This window comes from Bactrocera dorsalis, chromosome 3 (genome assembly GCF_023373825.1).
Source record: "Bactrocera dorsalis isolate Fly_Bdor chromosome 3, ASM2337382v1, whole genome shotgun sequence".
Taxonomy (NCBI): domain Eukaryota; kingdom Metazoa; phylum Arthropoda; class Insecta; order Diptera; family Tephritidae; genus Bactrocera; species Bactrocera dorsalis.
The window spans coordinates 48,049,366-48,063,227 of record NC_064305.1 but is presented as its reverse complement, the minus strand read 5'-3'; the positions used below and the strand labels follow the sequence as shown (position 1 = coordinate 48,063,227).

General features: G+C 35.9%; 1 protein-coding gene and 1 non-coding gene across 3 annotated transcripts in view; one reads left to right on the top strand and one right to left on the bottom strand.

The window, feature by feature from the left end:
• LOC105222398 (uncharacterized) overlaps positions 1 to 13,862 on the bottom strand; it is a 113,511-nt gene that overhangs the window by 78,997 nt on the left and 20,652 nt on the right. The gene's annotated exons all lie outside the window — the stretch shown is intronic.
• On the top strand, positions 5,871 to 6,087 carry LOC125777999 (small nucleolar RNA U3). Its single transcript, XR_007422468.1, has one exon. It is a non-coding gene; the product is annotated as a small nucleolar RNA U3 (small nucleolar RNA).

Below are 13,862 nucleotides of genomic sequence, written 5' to 3'. Positions count from 1 at the left end.
AAGGACCACCATATCAACATTGGCAGGAGTACATTTGGCAAAACACTGCACAAAATTATTCGAAAATTGGAGATTTTAATATGCAACGATACCATCACATTGAAAATGACACCGCAGGATATGGAAAAGTCAAAGGAATATTTTAACAAGTTCCAGCTTCCTAATATTATCGTATGCGTAGATCGCATACTCGCGACTTGGCACTCACGTCACTGTTGACAGTCATAACTTTGAAGTTGTAGATAATTTCGTCTATCTTGGAACCAGCGTAAACACCACCAACAATGTCAGCCTAGAAATCCAACGCAGAATAACTCTTGCCAACAGGTGCTACTTCGGACTGAGTAGGCAATTGAGAAGCAAAGTCCTCTCTCGACAGACAAAAACCAAACTCTATAAGTCACTCATAATTCCCGTCCTGCTATATGGTGCAGAGGCTTTGATGATGTCAACAGCGGATGAGTCGACGTTGCGAGTTTTCGAGAGAAAAATTCTGCGAAAGATTTATGGTCCTTTGCGCGTTGGCCACGGCGAATATCGCATTCGATGGAACGATGAGCTGTACGAGATATACGACGACATTGACATAGTTCAGCGAATTAAAAGACAGCGGCTACGCTGGCTAGGTCATGTTGTCCGGATGGATGAAAACACTCCAGCTCTGAAAGTATTCGACGCAGTACCCGCCGGGGGAAGCAGAGGAAGAGGAAGACCTCCACTCCGTTGGAAGGACCAAGTGGAGAAGGACCTGGCCTCGCTTGGAATATCCAATTGGCGCCACGTTGCGAAAAGAAGAAACGACTGGCGCGCGGTTGTTAACTCGGCTATAATCGCGTAAGCGGTGTCTACGCCAATTAAGAAGAAGAAGATGGCACACATGTCCGCATAAAGAAGCCCATAAAAAATAAATCTGTATATTTCTATAGAAAGGGATACTTTAGCCTTAATGCCATGGTGGTATGTTCTAAAATCAATATATTTGATTAAACAATTTACTATGTATTGTGGTCCCAAGGTCTGTAATTACAACATGGAGATAATTGCTATTGATTGTACACATCCTGGGTCCTGTCATGACTCTTTTATTTGGAATAAGAGTCAGGCTCGGTTATATTTCTCCAGGGCGAAAATTTCGTTTTGACTCCATTTAGGAGCGCTGAAAATGGATCTCCGCAACATATTTTTAACAAAAGACATGCCGCTGCTAGAAATATTGTAGAGTGCACTATTGGCCTACTTAAAAGCAGATTTAGATGCATGCAACGGTCTTTAAATTATGAGCCCGGATTTGCATGTAGTATTATAAACGTATGTTGTGCTTTGCACAACATTTGCCGCAAGAATTCTGGACCATTACAAGATGATTACTGTAGCTATGACGAAAACTTTGACTATGAAGACCCAGCAACTGAGTTCGAAGATCAACAAGATGGCACTTCAATAAGAAATGAAATAGCGCAATACTTGTCACAGTAACTGGCCAAATTCACTACTTTTTAATCAAGTCTTTTCTCTTTACCAATTAACTTTAAATTATACCAAAGGATACTCAAGATTTAAACAATTTTGTTTTCTATGTATTTATTTGGAGTTTTCAGTTTTATTAATTATTATTAATGTTTTATTGTAATATTGATTTGTATACTACAGCGAGATGCAAAAATAAATATACAATGTTCACATCGTTGTTTGTGCCACATGATTATATTTATATATGACATAAACCATGTTAAGTTAAAGTTTAAAACCTCAAACGTTATTATTTATCAGCCTTTTTAGAACTTCTAACTTTTCTGCTTAAATTTTCTGAATTATGCGGTGGTGCTCAAGCTGTTGGCGGTTATGCTCCTCTTAATGTGTTATAAGTTTCTGTAGACTGGTTGCAATGGTTTTCATGGTGTCCAGTTGCGCAGCACACACTTCGTCCAAAGACTGCACATTTGATGTTTGGGGTCCTAACTTTCGACGTTTTGGGGTAGGCTCAGCTACCTCCTCAATAATTGGTGTTTCGGTTTGTATTGGCTCTTCAGTGCGTTGTGATACATTTTCTGCTTCTGTGTGCTCTTCCGGTACTCCAAAAGTAAGGGCACCTTCCAACCTATTCATCATTTCGAACAGACCACATATTTTTGCAACTTCCTCCTCAATTGGCAAAATAACGGTCTGATCATATGGACCTCCCCCGGTGGCTTTGTCTTCCTTCTTATTGTGTCCCCAGTTTTTTACGAATATGCATTTTCCAATCGAGCCATACCTTTTAAGAAAACCCGAACTTACTTTTGTTTAACATTTATATTTGCTGTTAACCTGAAATGCCTTATTTTTTTCCAACCGGCAATGTCCTTGATAGGTGGGCCAGCAGCATTTAGTTTGCAGACTAATGCATGCCATTTGTCAGCAGCTATTGTCCGGTCACCTTTAATGAAGCCTCTGGCTAAATCCTGGTTCAATTTCATGAATTCCACGAAAACGTTATCTTGCATTTGAGTTTTATGTTTGCCCCTGCAATGAAGATCATTTAATACTCATAAAATATGACATCAATTAACAAATTTAATAATTACTTACATGTTGCAGGTTTCGTTTTCCCCAAATAATTCCGATGACATGAAACAGCTGACGAGCTTAAGCATTGTTGCCACAGCTGTGATTTTAAAATCCCGTTGTTTTTATTTAAGAATGCTTTGATATTGTATGAAAACTATTCATTGTTCTTTAAATAAGTTAACTCAATAATTTTATTTTGGATATAATATGTTGGACATGCCAAGGATTGCAGAAGTCAAATCGTATGGTTTTTTTTTTCATATTAATATCAAAGCAAAGAGGTTATCCTCAAAGCAAATATCATAAAGCAAACAATATTCAGTGTATAAAATACTACAGAAAATCCATTTTATTCTTGCAAAATGCTCCCACATTTGTTACAAATACGATGAAAAATATTCCGGTGTGTAAGAAACATCGACGGACTAACAAGGTTATTAACTAATGTTAATTATTTAAAATTTCAAAGAAACCAGCAATACTAATAAATGAAATAACATTAGTATTACTTAAATATATTAAAGAATACACCTTTACATAAAGTTTTATATAATTTATAACGAACACGAAATGAATCGTTGGGAATTTTTTCCGCAAAGCAAGTCAACCCTGCCTCACAATCGGTTATCGTTGTAGCAATTCACTAAAAGCTGTTGTTGAATATTTCCTTTCGCATTGACCGATGCATGATTTTTTTGAGTATATCAGCAAATAATGTAAAAAATTCGTATATACCAATAAATAAGTAATTTAAAAAGGTCATGAGTAGCACCTACAAATATCAAAGGATATTCAAAAAAATTTTCTTATAGAAAATAATTTCTCATTTTAACACATTTTGCCATTTACTTTTCATTTCACTGCCAACAAAGAACTCGGATTCGATTCACAAAAAATAATGTGAATTTGAAAGTTTGAGCATCAAATATGTGATTTCAAACCGAATTCACAAGGAAATTTGTGAATGTGAAATTGGGAGCACGGCTGATAATTTCAAGCTGGACAACGGCTGCGGAGTCAGCTAGTGTTTTTAATAATTTTCCATTGAAAACAATACTATGATGCTTCAAATTACAAAACCTTTCATCAAATACATTTAAATTTCACAAATTTATTTAATTTTCATTGTTTTTTTTATTTTTATAAGTGGTCTTAAATGATGCAACAAATCCCTCCGTTTACATATTTTTTTGGTAAGATTTCAATCTGGCCATCGCTCCAATTGATAAACGTCAAAACTCAATATTTTTATGACAATTTCTTTATAAAATAATATTTTTTAAATGGGTTGAAGAAATTGTATTGCGTTGTTTGGAACAAATAAATTTTAAATCTGAAAAAAATTTGTTCACATATGTAAGTAGAGGGAACAAATGATAAACATTTAAATGAATTTTTTTCAATTCAGGGTAGAATGAATCATCCAAATTTTGCCAGAATTCAGTAATACTTCATCTAAATAATTAATAGTATAATGAAAATTAACAAAATGTCTTTTAAGGACATATTCCCTATTATCTTTAAAAAACTTGGAACATAAATGGCATTGCATGGCACCAAAGGCATTTAGAATCATAAAATATTTCTCGCAGGGCATATTTGGTTTTGCGCTATAGTTTTGCGTGATGTTGAATCCATAGATAACTTGATCAGAATCTCTTTTCTTGCTCTCTCGCTTGTCAGCTGGCAGGGCACCCTGATCCGTTTTCTGAGCTGGCAACAAAACACAATCAAGGTGACGCCAATCAGCAGTTAGTCAAAAAGGTGGGATGCCAGAATGCTATAATTACTTGACGAAATTAATGTAAAATGAAATTTCATTGAACTGTGCGAACATATTTTGACAAAATAAATGTTTATGTAAATTAATTAATGATTTTGCATTTTAGCATTTATATATGTATGCATTTTCAAAGTGTTTAATTTAGTGTTTTGTATAATTTATTATATACCCAATCTAATATTTTTCAGCAGTGGCATCATTGGCAAATGTTATAAAAAATACGAGTTTTGACAGCTCTCTCTCGAACCAAAGAGTCTCGTATCAATTATCTATGGTTGAGTCGTTGCTGGCTCGACAACGACTAAACGATAGAGCGTAAGCGTACGTGTGAAGTTAGTTTGCACAATTGTGCTAAAAGGCTAGCCACTCAAAAACGCTACTCCCTTCCTTCCTTTTCCTTCCTTATCGGCAAAATGTGTGCACAGTAAAAACCGTGGTAAAAACGCAGAAATCAGCTGTTCTCTTTTGTTTACATTTGATTTGTTTGACATTTCATACAATTCTAAAAATTGTGTCAGCAGCAATATGGAAGTGGACAATAGTGGTGAAATGTTTTTAGAATTGTGCGAATTGTACTCTTTATATAGTGTATATAAACAGTATAAAAACAAAAAACGAAAGAGAAGGTACAAAATCGCCCAATCAATTAAAACTGGGGCGTTTGCGGTTACCAGATAAAAACTTTTCTGGTAATGAAAAACAGGGAACCAGAACAACTTTTTATGCATACAAGGATGCCGTCGGACGTTTATAATTTGCTTCTAAATTTGGTATCGAAATCCTTGAAGAAGCCAAGGCAACGGATTATACTTCTTATTCGAGTTCGGAAAAGGTTGCGATAGTTGTTTAACGCTTACATATTTGCGCTACCTTGTCGGCGAAGATGTTCGAGCAGCAAGGGAAGCGGTGACAATCGGCGATCGTTTGTTTGTTTCTTTCGGCACAGCTCGGATTTTCTACCAGCAACACAATGTTGCCATGCTTATGCTATAGTTGTTTTTGTAGAACAATGTTTCAATTTTTGGTTGGTGACATATTCACATGTGTGCGCATACGTATGTTTGTATACTTGTGCATTATTTTTCTTTTGTTTCTGTTTCATTTCTGCGAATTTTCAACTATTTTGTGTGACTTTTGGTTGAAATACTCTGCCTTGGCTGTTGAAAAGTTAAGACTATACTTCATAAGATCATTTCTGTAGTCTTTCATTTACTTTCTTTGCAAATCGAAAGCAGAGATAAAGAGATGTTTAAACCCTCTCTCACTGGAAGTGCTAAACGTCAAAACCACCTAAACTTTGACAGTTGATCGAGTTCAGGAGGTTTAAAAACATTTAATGATTGAGAGCTGACAAGCTGAAATTCTTTTATTGGGTATTGAAAGGTCAAAAGTCAGTTGTTCTAATATACTTTAAAAGGATTTAAATAGTTTCTACATATATTAAAAATAACCACTATATAGTAATTTTTATTCGTACTAAATGTTAGGTATTGGGTTGATAAATGCCCAAAAATTATTATTTTGTTCAATCTGGCCATAATGGAAAATGTTATAAAAAACTCAAATTTTGAAGCGCTCTCACACTGGAATAAGTTGAACATCCCTTTATTCCTGTCGAAACTATTAGTACCCGCAATGAGGAGGTATATCGTTTTATCTGACAGCGTGAGGTTTATGAACTTCATTTCTAATTTTGTCTTGTGGTATATTCTTCGATGATCGCTCGGTTACAACGGATAAAACGACTTCTGAGTGGTGATTTTAATGAATAAATTCCAAGGTTTTATACAAATAATCATATATAACTAGCTGACGCCGCAGCCGTTTTCCTGCGTGAAATTATGTGTTTTGAAATGAAAAGAAAGTTAAATTTATCATTTCTGTTTTTTTTTTTTGAATGTAACACAGCTTGATAAAGAACATTTTTTGGTTTCTGTTCCGGTACGTAAATGTACAGAGAAGATAGTTTTCCAACTCGTGAGTACGCCACGTATTTCTGGCCGTGTGAAAAACATAGCAGTTCCAAATTTATGCCACACATTTTTAGCGACTATCCTAGTATCCTGATGATTGTCATCTCAAATGCAATTTTTACTGGAAACGGAATCCGTTTCAACTGAAACGGAAATCAATAGAACTCACAGGAATTCGTAGAATCAAGCATTCTGCCCCTTGTATTCGATAGGTGCGTAACAATCAGTCAGGTTCCATTACATAGTTTCGATGCATGAAGATTGGGAAACATAATAATGACAGATCCAACTTTGAGACGCAAATGATGCGACGGTATACAAAGCCTCTCCAAAGAATTTAGAATTTCCATTGGATAATTCACGGCGTCGTCTTCATTGTCAAGACATCGATCGATTTGTATGAGCGCAAGTCTCCCAGAATTTGACTTTGAATCTTCCAGTTTAAGTCATCACCATCGGTATTTTTGGAAGCTATCATTGCACGTGCACTCAAGGAATCGTAGTTACGATAATTTGGCCAATGTCAATGTGAATCGATAAACGGCAGATGGAATTGATATCAAACCACCGAAAGTATCAACCGGAAGTGATCCCTTTCCAATTTTTAGCGAAGACCATGTAAAATGTTTTCGACAATGTCATTTTCGTTCGTATCCCATAATAGACGCGGATTGGAAAGCTGATATGTCGAAACGACTATCGCCAAAAGTGTGCGAACTTCATTTGCATTCCAGTGGTTATCATTTTCCAGCAATTGTAATTGCTGGCTTGCTTCTCAAAAAGTTGCACATACCTTATCATTCACAGTACGCAATGACTCAAATTAAGTTGAACCACGTACATTTATCAATAGCAACCGAAGGTAGAAACAATCGTCGTGTTGTCGTCGGGTAGATTGTGTAAATTAAATTGGATCTACTGGTTGGCCTTGCTTTCTGCGTAACCATTTCTTCGACGATACATTCCAAGTCTAAAATCAAGGCATTTCCGAATAGAGCAATGTTCTCGCAAACGGATCACTGACGAAAGTTGAGCAAAGACTCGTAAATGTTAATTTTGTTACTGGCGGTGTTTCCACTGGCTGCACTGTATTCTCTGGCTTGAAATACACTCTTTGGCCATTCTCCAAATTACATAACAGCGAGACGCACAACAGTCGGAAAACGTTCATGAATTGCAAAATTAAATATCCTACAAAGCGTTTTATAGCAGCTCACGTATCGACCGCATCCTTCAAGACCAATAACCGCCATGTTGCTTCCTTTGGTGACGTATTTACTAACGTATTTTATCGATTACACCAAACTGCAATACTCAATATTGACATGAGTTTTGAATGTGAATTAGACAATAATGGTGAATATAGTACAATCCATGTGTTGTCAACTTTGATATTCACTCTTCCAAATTTAATGCTGAATGTTCTGCCATTGTCATCTGGTGTGCAACGCCTATCCGCTCTATCCATCATTGGATTGTGTGTCCGCAAGGTCCATGAACTTTATTGGTTTTTATCACTTCGTATAATACTGGATCTTTCTTTGCATCAGGAATTTCCGCATGATTGAATGATTTCATCAATTTGATCTGGTGTAATCACTATCCACCATCCACAATCCAAAGAAGAATGTATGCGTTCGGCAAACCTTTCTTTTGCTACTCAACAGAGTACATCTAGTATCTAACAGCACCATATATATGTACGTTACTTCAGGATAAAGTCCATCGAAGCTGTTGCTTGAAAAGTCTTGCTGTGACATCGTGACGATCGCTTGCTGATTTACCGCGATCCATAATACCGCACGTATGTCATCGCATCCTAGGAGTGCTCGGTCATGTGCTTTGGGCAGCTAATATTTGTCGATGCCAAAAAGAACGCCGACCGATATTAGCGCGACTTCTTCGTGACATCGTAACACATTTCAATCAGTAATTGATCATTTTGTGTGCAACACACATAACATTTTCACTGAATAATTTTAAAAAATTGTTGAAGAAAACGTCAAATTTGAACGATTCAAATAATTGAAAAACAAAACAAAAAAATTAAAAAAAAAAATTGTATGGAAAAAACCAACTTTTTGAAATAATCCAATTTTCCGACTTTTCCTCACGAAAAGCACATCATTTTTGTATTTCTAAACCTTCCCCGATTCATACAGAACATTCTCTAAAAATTTATTAAGATTGGTTCAGTCGTTCCCTCGTTCATCGTCATTCGTTACTAATAAACAAACATTCATTCGTTTGTATGGGAAAAAGAAAAAAGAATTGGCAAAATTGGTCCAGGCGTTCTTGAGTTTCGCGCTTACCAACACATTTTGCGATTCATTTTTATATATATGATAAGGCTGACTGCATAAGTACGGTATATATATATATATATAATAAGTACAGTACGCATACGTATGTTTGTATGATTGCGCATTATTTTTCTTTCCTTTCTGTTTCATTTCTACGAATTCTCAACTATTTTGTGTGACTTTTGGTTGAAATACTCTGCGTTGGCCGTTGAAAAGTTAAGACTTCACAGGATCATTTCTGTAGACAGTGTTTATTTACTAATTAATTCGTGTTATATATAATATTGACGTACTATTTGTAGTATTAGTACACAATGAATAATGATTCAAACAAACAATAAAATAAGTGACAGTGATAATACGCATAACAAGTTTCTCTTGAATATTTCATTTGTCGGTAATAGATGCACCTTGTGCATTAAACTTGTGCTCTTGAAACTAATATCAATAGGATTGGCAAAAATTTTAATGGTTTGATTTTAAATTGATTTTACAGCGGAAAGAGTGCAGCCCGTGTTTCAAGAGGAGGGAAACAGCACAATATTATTGTGAATACCGACCGCGAAAGAAAGCAGAGCAGGAAAAGGAGAAATTGGAAATGATAGCTGGCAGTCAATCGAGGAAGAGAAAAACAGCTGCGGAATATCAGAGAGAGTACCGAGCGCGTAAAAAAGATTCAATGTCTGCTGTCCCATCAATCTCTGCGGGAGCATCTATAACTACTGATGAATCAACGATCGATAATTCTCTGATAACTGCTGGGCCTTCAACGCGTGTTGATGGGTTAATGCCGGCTGGACCTCCAATCAAGCCACAAGAATGTCGATTTGAAGAACCTTTCCTGCCTTCTCGATCCACACAAATACTCGTCCCTATGAAGAAAGAAGACTCAAATTTCGTCAGTTACGCCAGTCATTGCAAGAAAATAAGGTATCAATATGAAATAGCCGATTACAACGACATTGATGATTTCTATCAAAGCAAACAATATAACTTCGGATGAACAGTACTATAAAATACTTTCTGCGGGAATTAACCGGCCACGGATTTTTTTGAAAAGAACACCAGCGGAAAAATGGCATAATGCATTCAACCCATTCTTATTTAATGTTTTAAAATCGATTATGGATTTGCAGTTCATATTAGACGAATATTCCTGCGCGACGTACATCGTAGGCCAAGTTAATAAATCTAACCGAGGGATCAGTAATTTACAGAGACAAATTAATGAAATAACATAAAAATATCCGGATTTTGGAGAGGTAGAAATCACTAGAAAAATGAGTGTCAACTTATTGAACTAAAGATTTCGAGCCAAGAAGCAGCTTGGTGGCTACTTCGTAAGCCAATGTCAGAAGCCTCTAGATCGATAATATTCATCCCAACGTCGTGGCCGCCAGACCGACAAAGATTGAAAAAAGCACGTAAAGAATTGACGGAGCTTAATGACGAGTCCACAGACATTTGGAGGGATAATGTGTTCGACAAATACGAGCAACGACCGAAGGAATTGAACGATCTAGCTCTGGCCCAATTTTGTGCGCAATACAAATGCAACGCCAATAATGAATACAAAAAATTGACTAAACATCATGTCATAAGATATACAAATTATAATATGACAACCCAATTCGAAAAGAGCAAAAGAGAGATGGTTACGCTGCATATTCCCTTCCGCAACGAAGAGATAGAACTACTTTCCGAGTCAAAATTCCTTCATTTAGACTTTGCTTTATAAAAATAATATTTATAAAATGTGAATTTAAGTTTTCTAGTTTTCTTTTATACAAAATGATATGCATTTTTTAGAATATCACTAAGAAGTATAACTTCTTCCGCGCGTAGGGACTCCACGCACCTTTTTTTTTGTATTATTCGTTTCAATAAACGTTTTCGGTAAGCTTTACTTTACCGGATTGTTCAATTATTTAAGAAATATAACGATCACTTCTTTATGAAAATTATTTAAAATTTTACATATAGTACCCAGTGTAGGGTATAAATTCGAAGGTGGTCTCTTTGAAGAAAATGAGCGCAAAAACGGATTCGGTAAACCAGATGTTTTCCGTAGGCACTATTATATATACTTATGTTTATATGTTAATAAGCAATTTAATATGAGTTCAAATATGTATGCTTGTAAAAAAATATATTTGCACCAGGTAGAGATGCTTATATGTTTGTATGTAAGTTTGTTTTGTTTTGCGTTGCTTTTTATGTTATTATTTTAATTTTTTCCTTCGCTTACAAATTTAAAGCAATCCTGCTTATTACTTGATTAAGTATAAGAGGTATTGGCGGACACTAGTGCAAGTAAAATCTTAAATATTTATTTTGTTGGAAGGTTTATTGTTTTTGGAATACACGAACGTAAGCATACTTATTTAGGCATTCAATTTAATACTTATTATGTGCAATTATGTGTATACTGTAATACAATACTAGTCATGCATATTTGCATACTTGTATATTAAATTAGGATGAACATAATACGCTCACTTGATACTTCGTATATGCATGTGCATATGTTGCCTTAATGACTTCTAATTGGTTGTTCCCCGTCCTGTGCTCCAGCTGGCTACCTCCTTGTGCTGTTGTTTTGTTGTATATATACATATTTGTTTTAATATTCGCACCCGTTTGATTCGTTTTGTTTGTTTTATTAGTGCTTTAGTTTTTTCGCGCCCGATTTTGTGAATTTTGGTTTGTTTAAAACTTTTAACATGCATATGTCTTTTGTATTGTTGTATGTACCACCTTTTTTTATTTTATATGCCACCTTTTCCGCACTCACCGTGTAGGTAACCAATTTGAAGATAGAAACAAAGACCCGTTTTCACTTTCTAGTTTATGATTTATTTTTTTTTTTCTCACAACAGGAATATAAAAAGGCTCCATTTCTGCACAAAATGTTCGCAAAAAAATGGGAAACTTTCGCATCAAAATAGGGTACAAAATATTTTATTTTATTTTTAATTTAAAAATGCAAGGTAATAGTTCGCCAAAGGAAACGTGTGGATCGGACTGATGTCGTAGCGCCAGAGTGACTTTTTTCGAGTTGTCTGTCCTTTTGTAGTTTGGTTCGGCAAAAGTAGATGATGGTGTGTGATGTCATTGTGTGCTTGTGTTAGAGCGTGGTGTATAATGTGAGGAAAATGATGATGAGTGTGGGGAATGTGGAGTACCAATGTTGCATATATAGATGTGGGCAGAAGGGGGAAGGCTGATACCCATTTAGCCACTTTAATTAACTCATTTAAACATAAGTATGTATCAGTTTCACTGAAGATTTTCGCGATCAAGGTTTGTTGCATTTATGAACTCTTTGTTTGAATGTTGCTTCTTCTTTGTTAGCACTGTTTTAATTTTTGTTTCGATTGACACTCACTTTTACTAAATGTTGATGACTTTTATTTGTATAATTAGGAATTTTACCATAATATGTGAATTTGTCAATTTGTTTTTTACGTTTTTATGGATTTGGTTTGTATGTCACTGCATTATTTTAATATATGTATGTATTCTTTTTCTCAGCACTTATGTTTACGCCTATATATAAATATGTATACTTATATATATATTAGCATTTATTTAGTGTGTCAGAAACTGTTTACTTTTTATTACCGCACTCTTGGTTATATATATGTACGTATGTGAGTATGATTTTTATTTTATTAACACTGTTTTTGTCACCACACTTTTGTTCTGTTTTATTTTTTCCTTCCTAGATTTTTGCTTTGTTTAAAATTCAATAGTGCCTTTCTGTGAGGCTCGAAGGGATGGGTCGACCCGACGCAATGTGTAATCGAAAGTTGGTAGCGAATTGACGTTTAGGACGAATTGTGTCAGCTTCCCCGTTGTCCATTCCTTTTGTTGGTTGGGTTGGTGCGAGTGTGGTGTGTTATATCGGTGTTGTATTGTAGTGGCATCCTGCGGTGAATTGCGCTGTTTTATTAGGACGCCAGTTTTAACTTATCTCATTTAAACAGTGACCTTCAAATAACAGCTTCTTTAAAAATATTCCTTATGTTTCATAATATTTATATCATATTTTAATATCATACATATATACTATGTGTATACTACGTACACAAGATACTATCATAATATTCTATAAATCTTAATATATTACAATATAATGGACATATGTACATAAGTAACTACAATTCAAATTCAAATCGAGATGTTATCACATATCAGTAATAGCATATGTGCGAATTACCATCTCAACCCTGTCACGAAAGCACCACGAATTAGTGCAGTGAGCATAGTCTGATCAGCCTATTCTTTTTATTTACTGGCGTAGAAACCGCTTACGCAGTTATAGCCGAGTTAACAACAGCGCAGCTCGGCGACGAACTCTCCCACCACGAATACCACACCAAACTTGCGCTCCTTTATATGGCCTCTGCAGTAAATACCACATGGACCTACTCGCCTCAGTCTTTTCCGTCCACCGCATTTCTTGCACGGCGGAGATGTGCCTCTATTTTTACGAGGACACCAACCAGCCGTTGCCCACCTTACCAATTAAGAGACCGGACATTCCAGGTATATTCTCTCAAATCGAAATCTTTATTTCATTTGCCATGGTCGTCGTCAAAAGAGGGGGTCTCTCATCCGAGGCTGTTGGAAATTTTTCATGGGAGCGTTTTTTAGGTGGCGGGTGCCAACCCCAGCGCATAACCCTGTGGAGGGGATGTTTCGCCTTTTCACTTTAACTCGCCTTCAAATGGATGTTCTTTGGCTACCCAGAAGATACCTTGTCAAAGACCGGAAGTCGTGAGCTGCTTCAGTCATATGTAAAAGAATCGCTTCTGGCCACTCCCAAGTGAATGGCGATAAGAGAACTTTCCTTACTTGAGTGAACTTCTACACATGACTCCATCCTCCGAACTTCTACACAGTCTGATCAGCCTATGAACATGAATAATGTGTTGCAAGTAAACACGATTGGGAAATGCCGTTAGAGATGAAAACGCTAAAAACCTACCAAAAGGGCCGCAGTGAAGAACTGAGTGAGTCAATAGCGAATCAGTACACGGATCGGACAGACCACCCAAAAATTGTTAACATGAATTTAAAAAAGTATAATAAGTAAGGAAGCTAAGTTCGGGTGTAACCGAACGTTTTATACTGTTGCAACTTGCAAGAATCAAAGACAGGGAATTACTTTTTAAGGTGTGGAACGTTAACCAGAGCATCGAAATTCGAGAAATTTAATTTTACTATATATAACTCTTATACTGACAGACT